Raw genomic sequence first — 11,939 nt, forward strand, 5'->3', positions numbered from 1 at the left:
ATCCTTAAATACTGGGATCAGTCAGCCTGTTGTATTAATTTTCTTGAAGGGACTAAAGGGACTTAATTGCTGCATTAAAGGGTAGCTTTAATTGACTCTCTGGTAAATTTGTCTGTTCCAAACTAGTTGTTATAAAGCTGATACAGAAGTTACTTAAAATTAAAGGAAACAGAGACCTCCTAGTGTGTTTACTGGATGACATAGTTGCAACATTTGTGTATTATCACATCTACAGGAACCAAATATCTGTCTTCTAACAATTTAAGTAAAACAACAATAAAGTTCAAATATTGGTTATTTATATTAAAACTTGTCTTTTAAAAATTTTTTCTATATATGCATCAGAACACAGTGAATAAAGCTCAGCCTAAAGACATTTTCCCAACAACTACAGAAGTGAAGCTCAGGATCTATCAGAGATGTCTATTGTGTGCTAACAGAGAGAGTGACTTCTGATCAATGTGTTTAATTTCTAGGACTGGCTTACAATAAATCTGCTTAGAATTGAAACATATAAAAAGTAAAAAAAGATAAATGTTCAAAATAAACGAAACTAGAATTTCAGTTTGGAGCAAAATCTAAAAACTAACTGAAATTTTAGAGGTTTGATAGGGAAACTTTTGTAGCTAAATTAATTATTTTTCTTATAGTTCAGTCTCAATTCATGATTACATTTTTCTTACTATTAACAAAAGCTTTCATTTTTACTGTTGTAGTTACGTCCCTTTTATAAGTGAATGATCTGTTACTAAGTGTCAAGGAATGATAAACTACTGAAGGGGAAAGAGTCTAATAAATGTGCCTGGAGAGAAGAATCACAGATATTAACCTGACATTCTTTTGAAACAGATAAATATTTCTGTCACATGAGATGAGACACTGCTTCACAGACTTACTTTGGTCACAGCAAGAGAGAATGCCAAATGGATCATAGTACTATTGCAGAAATTTAAACCCTTTTCCTCCCACTCTTGTATCTTCCTTCCTCACTTTCACACACATATGTCAAAAATGAGTAGTTGTCAGCCTTTTGCAGGACAAACTATAGCATTTTTTTCACTAATTTCCATATAGGTAGAAGAAATTAATCTCTATGACAGAAAAGGAAGATACTTACTCCAAAATACACTTTTTGTTCATGATTTCTATTATATGGGCCTCAGAACATGAGAAGTTTGATGAAAAACTTATTTTGCAAATACATGACAATAATTTCCATTCTGATAATTTTTATTTTAAGGGAGTTACACAAGCACTTGAGATACATGTGGTCTCCGTGTAATGTTCTTTAAAGCTTTCCAGGGGAAGCCAGCAATGATATTAAAAAAAGTACACAGCAGGAAGAAAAACAAAGAAATCCACTGTGACAAATCTTGGGAAAAAAGGCATGTCACTTCAACTTATTAACAGCTTTCAAGGAAGATAGGAAGACTGTTCTTTCAAAGAATTAGTACTGAAAGGAGAAGAAAAAATATGAAATGCTGATCTATTTTTAAGAAAGGTAAATCTATTTCTGTGCAAGATAGAAAAGACAATGTAGATAATCTTGTGTGATTTTCCTCCCAGTAGTGTTGGATTAATTAGAATTTAAAAGGTATTTTCCATTCGCATTATTAGCATATCTCCTTCTGTTTCAATTTTTCTTGGTATTTACATAACTTTTACTTTGTATTTATTATTTTAATTTGTTCATTCACTTTTTATGTGTACTATCATCATTACTTAATTTTTTTTACTTTAATTACATCCATGTCACTTTCAGTTCAGATGTGTTTGCTAATTCCTGCGCATGGTTAGTATAAAAAGGAAAGTGGGCTTTACTCTGTTCTATATTGATGCTGAAGATGCAGTCTGTACAAAACTTGGTAGGATGAACATTTTAGTGGTCTCAGCTGTGATAATCTAGGGATAAAAACTAATCTGTTTTTATAGTAAGCTCTGAGTAGGATGATGAGCATGAAAAGAAATAGCAGCCTGTGGACTACTAGGTGCACTTAGACATAACACATCTACCTTCATAAAAACTGCAACCATCTAAAACTTATGCTTGCATAGAAGCCTCAATTACTTTATACTCAGCTGCACTTGCAACAGAATCTGAAAAGAAATTAACAAAGATTAATACAAGGAAAAAGTAGTTTGCAAGGCTCAGTATGGAGAGAATTGAAGGAAAACCTGTGTAGAATTAGTACAATATGAAGTGATACCTCATATAGTTATTTTATACCTCACTGTTTTGAAAATTCTATAAGAATTCATAAAATATATTTAAAGCAGGGAGTTAATTTCCCCAGTGCCCTGTGGAGCCCATAGAGCAAATGGAACCAAATCACACCAGAACAATGGATAGAAGACATACCTGGAGAACTTCACAGCTATTTCAATAGGTACGTCCCAGCACAGAAATATCAAAATATAATAATTCTATATGTGTGTTTAGCAGAATGTGATCCACTCGGTTGCATCCATCATGTGTCTTCATGGAAACAATGTGCTGTTCTGCTGAACACTGCTGTTCAGCATTGAAGCAGTTGATAGAGACATCCATCCAGTAGTAGTAGTAGTAGTAGTAGTAGTAGTAGTAGTAGTAATTTCACAAAATAACTGTCCTTTGTGCCTTAATATTTTTCCTCTGGGGAGACTAAAAAAATTATCATGCTAAACCACACTTGGGAGCAAACATTTATACAAGGGGACTAAAAGTTTCTTACTAAATTTAATTAAAAAATTGGATTTTGACATAGAATTATTTTGGTTGGAAAAGACCTTTAAGATCAAGTCTAGCCACTAGCCTAGCACAGCCAAGTCCACCATTAACTATGTCTCTCTGTGTCACACCTACATGTCTTCTAAAAACATCTGATGGTAGTGACTCTACCATTTCCTTGGGCAGCCTGTTCCAGAGCCTGACAACTCTTTTAGTGAAGAAATTGTTCCTAGTATGTTTCTCTCTATATATGTAATGTAAAATTTCACTTCAGATACTCCCTACTTTCCTCTATCACTTGCTATTGTTTGCTAGATTCTTCATGCAGAGCATTGTTTTTTCCTAGTTTTTTATGTTGATGTGTACAATTCAGTTAGATTTAGTGTAAATGTTCTTAGCATGATATGTGCAATTTTTGTTTGGTTGCTCAAAAGATCTTAATCTGATTTCTGATCTTAATCTTGATTTCTCCCAAACTTCCTCTTGCACTGATAGATGCAGTAAAAGAAATTTGTATATAAGCACCTGTTAGTGGTACTGCGAATGAACATTCTTGTGGGCACAACTGCCAAGATGAAGATTCTTAAGGTTTCTTGTGCTTTTTGTTCCAGATTTAACCAAACTATGAGTATACTGACTGCTCATATAATGAAATTCTGTAGTCTACAGTCTAAAAATAATTGTTTCCAATCTGCTTATATTTAATAATATTATTGGAGTAGTCAGCCTGAGCATTCTTCCATTTTCTGAAGCCAGTGAGTAGCAGTCAGACTACGTGTATTCCTAGTACACACTTAATATGGAGAATAAAGATCACTTTGTAAATCTTGTGAAGATTTAAGGGAACTCATTAACTTACAGAGATTCTCAGCACCTTCATTTTAAATATTTTCCTTCCCTCTTAAGTCAAAAGGAAACCAGCAAAACTTAATATCTAGGTTAATTCCAGAAAGCAGATAGTTAATGATCACTAAAAATCTCCAATGATAGTATTTAGTGATCATTGTAATTGCAGAACATTTTCCTCCATGTTTTTTCCTCTGGCTTACCTGTGCCTTTTAAACATATTGAATATTTCCAGATACTGTATATATTAAAAATTGAAATTCCCATGAACATCTCACAGGTGAGTAGATTTCTCTAAAACGCATTTTCTTGCAGCCTTCCATGAATATGCATTTTTGGAATATGCTGAACAATGATTGACAAGATTTCACTGTGTTGTTTCACATCCAGCATATGAATTTGTGATCTGGGAACATATCTCTTGATAACAGAGTACTCTTTCTACTATTTTCTATACCCTGCAGAATCTTTAATACAGATGGTTACAAAGCAATCCATCATGTTCTAAACAAACACAAAGGATTCTTATTCAAATATTTCATTGTGGAAAACATATTCCTGTCTAACCAGAATTAGATTTTCACTTTTTTTTTTTTTTTAAGTTCTGCTTTAGCTCTCATTCACAGTGATAAAAAAATATGAAATAATGAAATCATTGGGAAGAACAAATAATATGCCATGGAAATTAAATCAATATTGAAAAGTACAAAAAAGTTGCTTCAAACTGTTCTGGCTTGAGGTGTTAATGAATCAAATAGATCTGAAATAAGCTGGCCAGTTTACCAGCAAAATACTGCAGGAAGAAAATTGTTCAAAAAATACTGAGGTAAAGTTTTCCTGGTTTTAATCTGGAGTGGATTTGCTTTCATTAAAAAAGAAAAGTAATTTATAAGCTCCTGTTAGGAGATGTTCAGAGTTAACTCTCAAAAAAGCATATAATTCAATGAAGTCTTAACTGCTTGCAGAAATCATCAATCTTTGCAGCAAATTAGTATCTGAATATCTTGGGATTTAAGACATGATTTTTAGGTCCTATAGCAGAATTGAGGAAAGTGATCCTTGAAGTTTGTTTACCTGTGGTTCCAGAGAATCAAAATATATCATTTTTGTTCACTTAGGGAGAAAATAAATCTTTGTTACTTGTGTAGACAACTTATGAATCAGAGAAAATAAGTAACATGGATTGTCCAATAGCAGCATCAACATGCATCGTGTTTGGGAGGTGGGGGTGCCAGCTGGGGATTTAGATTGCAGCTACATATGTGCCAGTAGTGGGGCTGAAGCGATTGCTACCTCTGTCTTCATGCTCACTGACAGACAACATGGACAATACAAAGAATAAAAATTTTCTGTTCCCCTTGCAGTTGCTAAAGAGAGCTTAAAGAGTGACTGGCAAAATAGATAAAGAAATTTAGAAGTAGACGCACAGATGCAAAACACTGATGGAACCAGTGGATAAACAGATCATGAGCAGTATAGTGGCTTTTGCGGCAAAGAAGGCTTGATTGTCTATGTACCTTGCCCTTTGCATCATCATCTGAATCCTGTAAAGACACCTCGCAGCACACCAAGTGGCACCTGATGCTTGACAGGTGACACAGCTCATGGACACACACTTCTTAGGTGCGCTTGTGAGTGTGTGAGTATGACAGTGTGGATGAAATTGATTTTTACTGTAAATAAATAATAATTTCTTCTTATAAGGTTTCATCTTGAGCTTTGCAGCAAGGGTTGCAATATTATTTCAAATATAGAGATCTATGTAGGAAAGGGAATGTTGAAAAAGGAAAGAATATAAGAGGAAAATAGACTGCAGATAAATAAACTGCGGCCTCTTATGTCTGTTAGTTCACTTGACTGGAGCACAACACCCTTAAGTCTCCTCCATTAAGTCTGAATTGCAGTGAAAGTGTAGTTGAAACACAAATGCATGTTCTAGCATTATAATTAATTAAACTTGTCTAACCAACAGTGTTGTTGTATAAAATGGAGGTGCTGAATGAGCACAAAAGTATATTGAGGTTAAAGCCTCTCTTTTCACCAGAGGCAGATCCCATAATCTATCTCCAAGATAGATGCCTATTTATTTAGATAAGGCCTGTGATGAGTTGTCAGATTATTTACGTTAGAGTATACCTATTGCAGTGTAACCACCTTCTTGAAAATTTGCTTTGGCTGTTCATAATGGAAATGGAAAAATAGAGGAACAATTATATATTGAAGAGTCACTTTTGGCAGATGAGGTAAGTTCAACATGATTTACTTTATTTTTTACAAAACATGTTGTTTTCCTTCACAAATGGGGTCTTTTTTGCCATACTGTGCTTAATTATGTGATATCTAAACTTGTGCTTGTAAGCAGTTTCTCCAAGGTGTGTTGTAGTTTTAACTGCCCAAACACTTCTCAGAGTACACAGTGAAAGGACAAGAGACAGCAGTCATAAATAAGAGCAGTGAAAATTCTCACTCATTATAAACAACAGCTTGTTTCTGGTAAAGGGATCAGACCCTGGAATGAACTGCCCAGAAACTGGAATTTCCATCTTCAGAGATTTTCAAAACTTGACAAGTCCCCGAGCAGCTCTGTCTAAGTCTGAAGTTAGCTCTGCTTTGAGTACTAAAGAGGTCCCTTCCCATGTAATTTTCTCTATGAACATGTTAAGAATTTCTCCATGATCATGTTAAGAAAATTTTAGTTATGTAATGTCCCCAGTCTGCTCCAGGGCTGAGCATCCTTCTCTGTGGAGGCAATTCTGAGCTTTCTTAAACAGCTTCTGAGAACTGCTCATATAAGTGCTTGACTCAGAAATATTCTTGTCCTATAAATAAGAAATATCAGGGAAGTGTTACCCTGCAATTTTCTAAAAAACTCAGAACAGTACTAATATTTTTAAAAATGTGTAAAAAGACAGGAAAACAAATACTGTTCAGAAATATTTCAGATCATTAAACTGGAGTCTCCCATAAATTCAATAAGATGTAACTTCTGCTCTGTAGACAGCTGTTCCTTTCTTCTGCATCCTCCTAGGAAAGTGTTCACAGCAGCAGACTCTCAGAGCAAGCAGGAGGAGGCATTAAACTATAGACAACCACATTAGTTGAAGAGAAAAGATGTTTTCCTTCCTGTACCAACTTTTTAATTATAAGTGTGGCAACCAGTGTCATCCTTTACTCTGAGCTGCACGAAACCAAGGGCTTGGGTTCACCTCATCTGATCAAGGAGCATGAGATGCAGAGGAAAATAAGAAGTAATGCAGTTAGATATTTTTAAAGATACCGTGCTAATGCAGTTAATTTGCATATGTTAAGTAATTATTTTGTTACTGGTAGCATATAATTTCAAGTTGTTGCACAAGCTTATTGAAGACACAATATCTAAATTAGACGTTGTAATTATTTGTGAATTTCATCCAGAACCTATTATTAACACTTACAGAATATAAGTAAATATGCATTGAGAAGGACTGGAGAGGTATTTGGATTTAACTCATACTCCATTTTCTCAAGAAGGGCCTAAAGGCCTGAAAAGTGCTTGCACAACAATGAAAGTTTATGACCAGTGAAATTGCACGACTTCTACACTCAGGATGTCCACAGTCTATTGGTAAGCTCAATAAATCTGAAAAGTCTACAGGTTGTCACTTTGCTAGGCAGTCAAAAAAAATAAATAAAATTGAGAGGGAAATATCCTATTCACATCTTTCATTCTCAGAAGATGCTTCACAACTGGTTCAAATTAAGCTGAAGCAGTGCTGTTGCCAACTGGTCCTGCCTTTTTTCACCCTTTTGATGTGCACTCCTCCATATTAGCCTGTGTTGGATCTAGAGACAGTGAAGTTGTGTGGTGTGTGGGAGCTGCATTTTCACTGAAAACATATCGGTACAAAATACAAAATTTTTTATTTTTATCATCATACTGGGAAGGGTGGTGAGGAGATAAGAAGAAAAATAAATGGTTGGACTGCGCCTTCTGACAGCAGCTGTGTATCTGGTTCTTTTAACTCCAAAAGTGCATGAAGAGAAGAAGGAAAAAAAATCTTTTTGGACAATATTTTGAATAAATATACATTTACCAATGTGTCTTTTATTACAGTATGCTGAATTTAAAGGAAACAAAAAATACTTATATCCCAGATCAAATATTCGTAATAGCATATAGGGCTGCAAAAAACTATGTAAATAACATGACCTAATTATGATCGGTCTACTCAGGGTAAGAAGAAAAAGAGATGAATCAAGATGGTGAAAAATGAGATGTGTTTTTCTTGGATTGGATTAGCCTTGTTTATCTGTAAAGAATTTTTAATTAGCATTTAGACATTTAACCTAACTGTGAAGAGTGATTTGCACAATTTGCAAATATTTGCTCCAAGACAGTCACCTTCTCTTAGGTGCAATTACATCTATTTTGGAAATAATGGACAGCCTTATGGTGGAGGTCACTAGTGCTTTTCAATGTCATACATAATAGGACCAAAAAGTATATCTAAAATATAGTTGCTTCAGACAAGATTCTAAGGAATTACATATTTCTGAACACAAAAAAAAACCTGATTTTGATGTTTTCAACTGTAGCGCTTAGAAAACCATAATATAAAGGAAAAGTACACAATTTAAAAACTTTTATTTACTTGCATATTTAACTTACCGCACACATCAGTCTAGCATAGTCTAATCTAATCTAAGTATTGTTACAATTTTGTAATTATACTTTGGTCAACATACACATATTTCAAAACCAGTAAATTAAGGCCCCACATGCCAAATTACGTGGTCTCACGTTCAAAGTATGGAAATTCAGCAGAAAATGAGACCCTTTGAGTTCCAGCTGGCCTTCAGAGATGATATGGCCTGGGTGTGGTCTGATTATCACCAATTTAGCACTGTAAGTCCAGTCAATTTCAAAAGAATTTGAACACCAGTCCAACACTATAGGTCTGGTTGCACTCAAAAAGCAATGTTCACAATCCAGATTCACAATAATGAGAAGCAACAGAAGGGCATGTTCAGGATTGCCAGTGATAAATGCACTAAAAATACAGTGTCACATCAGAAAGTTTTGGAAGAGATATTCTAATAGGGGTGTATGTATGTATGTGTATATATATATATATATGTATATGAAAATTAATATTCTCAGGTGTGCTATAATGCAGTTGGAGGTATAAACCTCACCTAAGGCTATCCCTTCAGGAGAGGAGAGAGACACCGTCTATCAGTCAATGCCAAGCAGATAGGGATATTTTTCCCCTCCAGCAATGTTTTCCTCCTCCAGAGGTTTTTCCCCCTCAAGATGTGTTTTTGCCAGTCCAGCCTTTTCTGCCCTGAAGCCCACCTTTTATACTATAAATTTTGGCCCATCCCTAGGGAATGGAACATGTTGGGGTGGGGTTTGATGACTGTGGTCATACATGCATTGCACAACATGTGTTCTTCATTTGCATCCCAAAGGATGCTTAAATTAATCTGTTAATTGGGCTTAATGAGTCTCGGTTACTTTTAGTCAGGATTTATAGTTGACAAAAGAGGTAGAATAAACACTTTGGTCCTCTTTCACCTACTGAGATTGCAAAAAAGGCTACCTGACCTTCTTCAGAGGGTCTTTGTGCTCCTTGTTGTCTCCATAATGAACGAGGGCTTTTTTTTCTTGGTGAAGGGAATGTGGCAATTAACTGGTACAGCAGGTCCCATATTTTCTCTATGCCTCACTGAAACAACATCGGGTGGGAGTCTTCACTCCAGACATCATTCAGCCCTGCTTAAGCCAGATGCAAGATAAGCAGATGGCCCAGCTCTTGTTTACCTCAACCAGTTTCATCAATTCTTCGCCTGTCTTAAAGCAACACTGTACAGTTCTGACTATTTACCACACCTGGAAACAGATTTTATAACCACACCAGAAATCTATCAAGTTAGTAGGATTTTCATTTACTGCAGAGCTCATGTTTATACTGTGTTCAAACTTACTAATGCTAAAAGTGAATGGTTCAAAAACTTGCAAATAAATTCAATTACATCGAATTACTACCATCCTACATTGAAACCTGTCAGCACTGCTTCTGGTGTGTAATTACTTTAATGACCCAGAAAATAAATACCAGTTCAGGTAAGGTGATAAGCAAAGTATCAAATCTCTTGCTCCTTTATCCCAATGGTACTGTGCTGTATTCAGGATGGTACAATTTTTTTCCGTACACAATATTAGTATTAAGAGTTACAAATACAATATCTTTTCCAAGAACTGCAGGAAAAGGATAAATGGGATCAAGTGGTAATATATTGTACTTTGTCTTGTATGACTGCCAGAGGCCCTCTCTGCTACTTTCTCACTCCTCCTCAACAAGACAGCAGGAGGAAATAAAGTGGAAAAGTTCATTTTCTGAGATAAAAGCCATTTAACCAGAAAAGAAAAAGTTGCATATGGAAACAAATCCAAAAAGAGGAATTTTTCACTACTTCCCATTGTCAGGCAAACGTCTGTCCATTGCTTTGGAAGCTAGGCCTCAACTTACCTAGGGTTGCTTTGAAAGCCAGCACCATAACACCTCCTGCTTCTCCTTTTCCACAGTTTTATTGCTGAGTAGAATTTCACACCATTCAGGGTATCTCTTCCATCAGTTGGAGACTGTTGTCCCTTGAAATTCTTGCCCAGCTGCAGTCTACCTACCTTCCTTTGGTAGTTGAAGGCTGTTAGAGAGACAACCTGGGTGCTGTAGACCAAACACTGATATGTTTTCGATGCTGTAGACCAAACACTGTTTTTTTTCCAATAGCGTTCTAACCACAAATGCAAAGCTTAGCACTGTAAGGGCTGTTCTGACAAAAACAGCTCCATCCCAGCCAGACATTGGACATACATATTCTTCCTTTCTCTTCTGTCCTATATTTTACGTGTCTGCATAGACCAAGTTTGATTTGAAATATATATTTTCATTCAGTGTGTAATATATGTATTAAATTCGTGGTCATATAAATATGATAAATATATTGGTACTTAGGGAAATATATATTGAATCGTGCTTTAGAATATGTTACGTAAAGCACCCAGGTTTTTAGAAATCTTACACAAGGGTTGGGAAATCGGTTACCTCACTAGATTGCAGCACACAGGCGTTCACTGAATAAGAGTCCACATTAGCAAGTGAAGGGAATAGCTCCTACGGAAATTCTGAGCGACTCTCCGAGGGCCATCATCGGCCAATAACGACCGCGGACAGCTCTGGACTAGCATGTGAATGCTCGGTTCAGTAACTCGACTAGCATGTGAATGCTCTGTTCAGTAACTCGAACTTTACCCGTATCAGTTCCCAGACGCGGCATCATTTGACCCAAGGCAGCTTTGGCCAGGATTCCTCCAACACCAGACGGACAGAGGACTGCATGAATGTCTGAATCCTTCCCTGGACACTGTTCTGTCTACTCGAAGATAGAATTCTTCTAACACCGGACAGGGGATGAGGACCGCATGAATATTTGGAGAAAGAGAAGGAAACAAAGGAAACCTAGCTCCGGGCAAGAAAAACAGTATATAACCACGGCTCACCAGACGGACTTTGTGAACTTCACAGATCTGATGCGAGAGGGGGTCAGACCTGTGTTCACCCAGGGTCGAGTCCCCAGCTCGACACTGTCCCTTTGATTGTGGCTGGCAGAGATTGTATTTTGATTCATGAAATAAAATCTATTTCCTTTTTATTTTAATCTGGCTTTCTCAAATTATTGATTTGGCCTGATCTGGTTGTTGCCTGTAACAAGTGTATATGTTTTTGTGTATTTGAGAAATTATGTCTTTTGAATAGTGCATAAATACTCTTTACAGATGTGCAAAGTTTGACATCTTTTGGGGTTACTGTGTGACATCAAAAGTAAGATGAAAAGCCCAGCCTTATCAAATAAATTACATTCAGAAGTACAGACAACATAGAAGTCTCGACTTCACAGTCCCTTTTCCAGTTCCCTTTTCCAGGACAATTTTTCTCAAAAAATAAGACTACTTGCCATGTGATCTTGTTCCGCATAGGATATGTTTATGTCAGAAAGTTACTTGTATAACAGTATTGAGAAATTAACTTTGCAGTAAAATTTGAATTTATTAAAAGGACTGACAGAAAAAATGATAAATTATCTAATTTCTAGTGTCAGACAACACGATGTCCATGAAATCCTAACTGATTCTGTGAATGTAATATTCTGTTAGTCAAGGCTAAAACTTGTAATTTTTTTTCTTCCACTGTTATGGCAGACTTCCTCTTCTCCATTATTATTAATGTATTCACCTTTCCATGAAAATTGTTACCTACAGCTAAAGACTAATTTGTAAAATTCAGCTATTCACATTGCACAGGTTTTGTGCCACCTTCTGCTTTTCCTGTCAGAGTCTAACTAA

Source organism: Onychostruthus taczanowskii, unplaced genomic scaffold (genome assembly GCF_017590055.1).
Source record: "Onychostruthus taczanowskii isolate IOZ18803 unplaced genomic scaffold, ASM1759005v1 scaffold149, whole genome shotgun sequence".
Taxonomy (NCBI): Eukaryota; Metazoa; Chordata; class Aves; order Passeriformes; family Passeridae; genus Onychostruthus; species Onychostruthus taczanowskii.